Genomic DNA, 7,823 nt, shown 5'->3' with positions numbered 1-7,823 from the left:
AAGGTTCGCTTACTCTACAGATCATAGTGACTATGAGCCAAGCTTACGAATTATTTGATAATTCAGGAATCGGCTCGTATAGTATACGAGCCAAAATAATGAATAATATAAATTATAGGAATAGGCTCGTATACTATACGAGCCTGCAGAAAAATATTAGATGGCTCTCTTACACTACAGATCATTGGCACAATGATCCGTAGAGTAAGTGAACCCTCTTCAAAATATTAGATGGCTCACTTACTCTACGGCTCATTTAGCTACTCGTTGCGCGGTTTGCGTTCGTGAAACTCTAGGCGCTATGCCCGGCTTCGACTGCTGCGACTGCCTACATAAGTGTATTGCATCACCTCAATTATTTATTAAAACGAAATAAATATGTATGCACAAGTAAATTTATTACATTTTTGGACTGAATACTTTAAAAATGGAGGGAGCATGACTTTTATGTTTAATTAAATTAAAAGTTATAGAATAAAACATATTTTGACTATGTGATTTGATCATGTTATATAATACACACTTGTATGATCCAGATACAGAGCTACAGACAAAACCTGTGGTCCGATTTAGATTAAATTTTGTATCTGGATTCATCCACGAGTCACTAATTTTTTAAGCACGGGTTGAGAAATAATGGCAAAAATTTATAAAAACAGTTCACCAGTTTAGAATATTTCTCAGTTACTGTGAGTTGCAAAAAAGTGTATACAGAAGCATTTGTGTTCACAGAAAATATAGAGGACTAGATGTATACAGAAGATATATTAAAATACAATACGCATACAACTATCAACGTTTACATATGTAAAATTAATGAATTTGTTGTGGTATTGAGTATTTTTAACATTATGACGAAGCCTTAACAAAATATATTTTTTTAAGGAGTTCTAGGGTGTTAAACTATATTGTATTTATCTTTTGTGGAAGATTCTGTCCACGATTTATGATTGCTAACAATTTAATACAAAGATTTAAGTCTCTGTACGTGAAGACTAAAAACACGAAACAAACTTTAAAGGGATAGAAAAGATTTGATCAGGAGCTGGCGTTTGATACCTTTTGGGAATAAATATAGCCTCTACTTCAAAGGTATACATGGTGAGGTAGCCTCTGGAAGTCCATCTTCAGGTTAACAAAAATGTCAATAGGTCATCTAACCAATTTGGTTAGATGACCTATTGACGTTTTCTGAAGATGGACTTATTTTCAAGTCCGAAACTATAGTAGTGTAATACTGAAGAAGGATCACTTGACTAAGCCAGGTAACTTAAACCATTTAGCTTAAAGTTATACAAGTTGGTTTCACACCAACATTTCATGCACATATGAAATCTATATAATTAATACGCGAACACGAAGTTTGTCGGTTGAATCCTCCACCATTTCTAAACCGATTTTATCCACTGACGTCTCATTGGAAAGAGCGTGTTGCGTAGATTTGCAAACTGGCCTAAAATTTTTGAAACAGTCCCTTGGCCTCTGCCACAGTGGCTTTTTATTAAGTTCCCATGTTATCCTTACGAAGAACATAATATTGTTTACATCAGCTGTTTAATTTCATTGTTTTCTTTGTTTTTCAATTCAACGAAACGCATTGGTTACATTAACTGATTTTGTGGAAATTAAATATCTATCTATATATTAATTAGGTACGAAAGCCGATTCTTTGCGTCAAAATTGTGGGCGACTGGGTAGTCGTAGAACGACGGGAGAGGGTTCAAATTAAAGGTCTCGATCCCGGAAAAATAGTTAAATTCCCCAAATTTTAACACAAAATTAGACATAACCTTTGACTTAGTCAATGATATAACGTAAAATGTTCTCCATAAGAATAGCATTAGAAGCCATTTGTCTGTTGATTTTTGTTTACCTCAATACAGCTGATCGTGATTTATCATTAAGCCAGTAAGCAATATTACATTTGGATTTAACTAGTTTGCCAGTAAATTCTGCAATGTACTGTATACTATATAAAACCAGGGATGACGTTACATACAATTGAGACTTTTGTCGTTATGTCTTAGAATGTTGAAATTAATTTTACTGTGCAATTTGCAAATTTGTGTATTTGTATGTAAATTAGCCAAGCGCATGAAATTTAGTAGAATCGTGGGAGATGGTTAAAATCAAAGTAAATGGAAGTAGAATGGCTGAAATATTTAAGCTTTGGTTTTTTTTTAAACATATGTTCACGAAGTTTACAAAATTATTTTACTTTAATTACATTTCTTCACATTAGTAGGTTATTGTTGTGCTGAAGGAATGTTTAACATGAAATAGCCCCATTGACTAAATAATCAACGATGCAAGATTAGTTAGAAAACTTCTGTTTTGTTTTTATTTCAAAACATATATTGAAAATTTATTCAAAACTTTTGTTTTAAATTTCATAACATTTAATTTGACACGTAATTGTAGTGTTTAATCTATACTTTGTATCGAGTGGAATAACCTTAACAGTTACTCTAGAGAATAACCTGGGAATAAAATTTGAAATAGGTTTGTACAGGCAATACATATATTCCTTTCATTAATTACTATAACAAATTCCAATGGGCGGAAAAATAAAATTGTTTGGAGTAGATTTTAACCAGGTATCTACTGTCTGTTGCTCCAAGGAAAAAAGGTTAAAATAATATAGCCCAACATGCATTGTATATATATATATACAATCTATATAGATAGTGAAGAGAGAATCTATAACAGTAAACCCTGGAGGTAGTTTTCGATTCTTCATGTTTCACTAACCAAAAATATGTACCTATATTAATTGCTGATGAATTTGTTTTCTTGATTGGTTTCATTAACATGATAATGGAACCCTAACCAATGGCAAAAGAGTTAGTAATCAGTCGATGATTAGCTTTTTTAACTGTAGGCTAAATAAATAATATAAACGGTAAAATGTTTTCAAACAAAATTTACATCCATTGAATGAAAAATAATATACTATTAACATGACTATAGCTGATATGGCTTAGCTGTCGGCTATCTGTACATTGCGTCATAACAGCAGACAGCGCTATGTTATTAACTTAAAAATTATAACGGATTAGCAAATAAATACTTTACTATGGTCTTAACAAACTATGAACCCACTGAACGTTTAAATTGGCCAATTTTAAAGAGAGTATAAAGTCAACCACAGCTTTAGGAGGAATCCCACCACATAAGCTGACACAGAGAGTAGTTTATATTTTATGTTGATCAGAAACGAAACTAGGGCAGCCTTTACACTAATTCAGTTGTGTCTTTACAAAAGGAGTAGAGCTATAATATTAGAAATAATAACTTGGCCAGGGTACTAATATGAGTACATGTATTATTGTAGCACTGTATCGATTCTGACACATAGATAATTTTATTCTTAGTTTGTTTAAATATTACAATAGTTTGTTTTACATTTGAGCTTTTTAGGGACTTATGTCCCTACAAGCCACTAGTTGATCAATATAAAGCCCAAAGTACACATGAACTTTTGTGAAAACTACAAGTCATAACCCCATAAGCCATATACTTAAAATGTTCGTCATGACGAGAAAACTAGCGCAAAACTATCCATTATTTCATAAACTGCCCTTAAAGGTCGTAATTGCTTTCCAAGGAAACATAGGAAAGTCATAGAACGCCACCAAGTAGCAGAAATCGAGATTTTTTAAAAATATTATCGTTATCATCCTATATAAAAGAAGAACACCTACAATATGAAGATTCCCACAAACAATGAACAAGGATGTTATCGAAAGTGCTACTATTTTGTAGGAAAAACGGACTTAACTTTAGGATGATTTGCAAAGGAAACCCCTCTAATGCCGAATTAAACCGGTACGGCAAGGACATTATATATGTTTTCATAAAAGTCAAGTGATATTAAAATAACATGACTACATCCAAGAAACCTTAACAAAACTTGCATTGAAAGATTCGCATTATTCACATTCAAGGGAAACAAAACCCATCTGAACAACATTAGGGCCTTACAATTCTGCATATTTTCAAGTAAATATAACTTACGTTATAACAGTAACTAGCCAAATTAATGCCAATATATCTATCAAATATTACAATATGTATAATTTTACACTAATTTTTAATGAAACAGTATGTATTTCTTGTAATTTCAAGCAATACATAATGGTAATTTGTAGGAAATTTTATTCTCTTTCAGAATATCACGCTCCACTTTGGTCGATTTCCTCGCCATTTCAAAGTTATTTGCAAAAACGTTAAGCAACCTCCAAATGTATAGTAGTGAGAAAATACTGAATTAAAGATGTTGTTTAAAAGCTTTGTACAATTAAATCTACAGTTCTACTGAACCGATTTTATTAATTAATAGGTCATTGGATAGCATAATTTGTGAATACTGTATTTGCAAATAATTATGAAAGTACTGTTGAGGTTGCAAGCAAGATCGTTTGGATATAAATCGATGATAAAGAACTCAATTTTTTGAACAATTTGTGTTGGTCGTGATTTAGCTGTGTGCTTTAATGAAATGGGAGTGGTATTTCAATGAAGGTTCTTAGGTCAAAACAAATAGAATAACGTAGTTAGAATTAAGTAAATATATTTAAAACTAAATTCCATATCCAAGATATAATACAAGTTTATACTTTATGACTGAGCGATACAGTATCTTGAACTTAACTGATGAAAACTATCAATATCTCAAGTTAAAGCTTTTGAAGTATTTTAAGACCAAGACATATAAAATAACTTAAATAAATATAGAGTTACGTATCATTGATTGCAGATAGGTAATTATCGTTGATTCGTGATTCAGCAGTGTGCTTTAGGTAGTCCGATCTCAATAAACAATAGCTCAAATAAATCTGCGGTACGTCCTTAGTTGGCCAAAATTATGAAAATCGGTCGGGTAGAAGAGCTAACCCGACTCGGAAAAGAAAAACCAACTATTTTTATAGATGGTAATAATTGGTTTACCAGTATGTATAATCTAATCATACGAAACATCTTACTAATATTATAAATGTGAAAGTTTGTGTGTTTGTTTGTTTGTTTGAAGTTCGATCACGCTTAAACCACTGGACGGATTGGGCTGAAATTTGGCATGATGATAGCTTACATTCCCGATTAACATATAGGCATATTCTTATCTCAAAATTCTTTCGGGCTCCGCCCCAGTGGCTCTGTGATTTGCCATGTTTACCTTATGAGTATCTATAATATTAAAACGAAACAGTGTTTTTTTATTTCACGATTCTGAATCAACCACTCGACGGATTTTCATGATTTTTGTGTTGAAAGAAAGATAATTTCGAGAACTAGGGAATGTCGAAGCCATAATTTTAGTTTAGGGTCTCAGTTTTTTAGAAATTAATTTTTAATTTTTAATTTTCCAAAATCTAAAATCTGTGTCTCAAAATCAAATAACTACCCAATTTATATTAAGAAGAAAGTAGCAGAAAAACGTAGACTACGGAGAATTTGGCAAAATTCACGCGACCCTCTTGATAAAACTCGTCTAAATCGTGCAGCTCAGAAATTAAAACGATGTTTACTGGAACTGAAAAATACATGGTTTGACGATTTTACGAAAAATCTAACCCCAACTGAAGCAACCGAGTATTCTCTTTGGAAGTCTACTAAATATATTAAACGTCCAGTTCAACATGTACCTCCAATTCGGAAACCTGACGGGTCCTGGGCTAAAACCCCTGAAGAAAAAGCGAAGGTTTTTGAAGATTACTTTTCTGATGTATTTAAGCCTATTACTCCGAATCCCCCCAATGACGAAAGTGAAATTTACGAATTTTTGGATGCACCAAATCAGTTGTCACTGCCTATAAAATCTTGCACTCCTTCAGAGGTTTCAAGAATAATTTTTAAGGAAATTAACCCCGTGAAAAGTCCTGGGTACGATCTCATCACTGGAAAAATTTTAAGAGAACTACCTCGTAAAGCCATTATGTTGTTGACATTTATATTTAATGCTATGTTACGATTGGAATATTTTTCTGTTCAACTGAAAATTGCACAAATAGTTGTTATCCCAAAACCAGGCAAACCACCTAATGACGCATCTTCTTACAGACCCATAAGCTTGCTTCCTATAGTATCAAAGTTGTTTGAAAAGGTAATACATAAAAGGTTAACTCCCACTGTTGATGAATTAAACTTAATACCAGATCATCAGTTCGGCTTCCGCAAACAACATTCTACCATTCAACAAACCCACCGATTAGTGGATATTATAAAAAACACATTTGAGAAAAAACAGTACTGTTCTGCTGCATTTTTGGATGTCCAACAGGCGTTTGACAAGGTGTGGCATGTCGGACTTCTGTTTAAACTCAAAACGTCTCTCCCTCACTCTTTGTACAACCTTCTAAAATCATATCTGACCAATCGATCTTTTCAAATAAAATTCGAAAATTCGTTATCTGATCTGAAGCCGATAAAGTCTGGAGTACCTCAGGGGAGTGTTCTTGGTCCCTTGCTATATTTGATATATACAGCAGACATCCCTATGGTCCCCAACGTCACAGTTGCTACGTTTGCTGATGACACCGCACTGTTGTCGAGTCATGTAGACCCTCAAGTCGCTTACATAAATCTACAAGCTGCCTTGACTGAACTCCAGTATTGGCTTAAAAAGTGGAGGATAAAAGTCAACGAAAACAAGTCCAAACATATTGTTTTTACTCTGAGAACAGGGTACAATCCTCCTGTAACCATTAATAATGTAGCCTTAACGGAGGCAGACAGTGTAAAGTATTTAGGTCTAACTCTTGACAAAAAATTAAATTGGAAATCTCATATCTGGTGCAAGAGACAGCAAATGGAATTAAAACTTCGTAAACTCAATTGGCTACTAGGTACGAATTCAAAATTATCATTGGCTAACAAAATTTTACTGTATAAAGTTATGATCAAACCAATTTGGACATACGGAATTCAACTTTGGGGGACCTCGAGCAAATCCAACATCGAAATTCTTGAACGATTTCAGGCTAAGGCACTGAGAAGAATTATTGGCGCACCCTGGTTCGTATCCAACACTACAATTAGGAATGACTTCAAAATTAAATCAGTGAAAGAAGAAATTACAGACCTTAGCAAAAATTATCAAGAAAAATTAGAATATCATCCGAACAGTCTTGCTGTTAATCTGCTGGACAATAGTCAGTGCATTACCAGGTTAAAAAGTGTTGTGCATGTGCTGGACCTAAGCTACAGATTTCTGTAAATGTTTAAATGACTGATCAAATTTTTGGCAAGACTTGTTGATGAACAGGTGCTTGCTTCCTGACATTGTTCGATATATGTTTTACTTATTGTTCTCATATTTGAAGTTTGAACAGATTGTAAAATAAATTCTGATAAAAAAAAAAAAAATTTAAAAAGTCTAGCAGCCGACGCTAAGATTCTAAACTAGCTTTTGGCATAAAATAATTTGCTTAACATAACAGCTGTAAACATTCAGCTTTTGTGTCACAAATTCAGCATTTGGATAAAAATGTAAAGACATACTTAGGGTTGACTTATTTATACTATGTGTAATGCTAATCATTGATACGTTCAATTCTTCTGTAAGAGGATGACAGATAAATTAAATATACATAGTAAAATACTAGGATGTTCAAATTATTTTTTAAAGCAATCTTTGTAATCTTCGATTTGTTTTAGAGCAATATAGTTTGTTTTAACTAACGGCTGGTTATATATAAACTATGGAACTATGAGGTTATTTTATTTACTCTTATTTTGTCATTGATTATAGGAAAGAAGTAAGATTAGTAGAGATAATTAGACCACAGTTTAAACCACAGTTTTAACCTAAATTAATTAAACCA

The sequence above is a fragment of the Macrosteles quadrilineatus genome, unplaced genomic scaffold, assembly GCF_028750875.1.
Source record: "Macrosteles quadrilineatus isolate MER2022 unplaced genomic scaffold, UCM_ALF_1.0 Scaffold_11__1_contigs__length_5352618, whole genome shotgun sequence".
Taxonomy (NCBI): domain Eukaryota; kingdom Metazoa; phylum Arthropoda; class Insecta; order Hemiptera; family Cicadellidae; genus Macrosteles; species Macrosteles quadrilineatus.
This window is presented reverse-complemented; position numbering follows the sequence as displayed.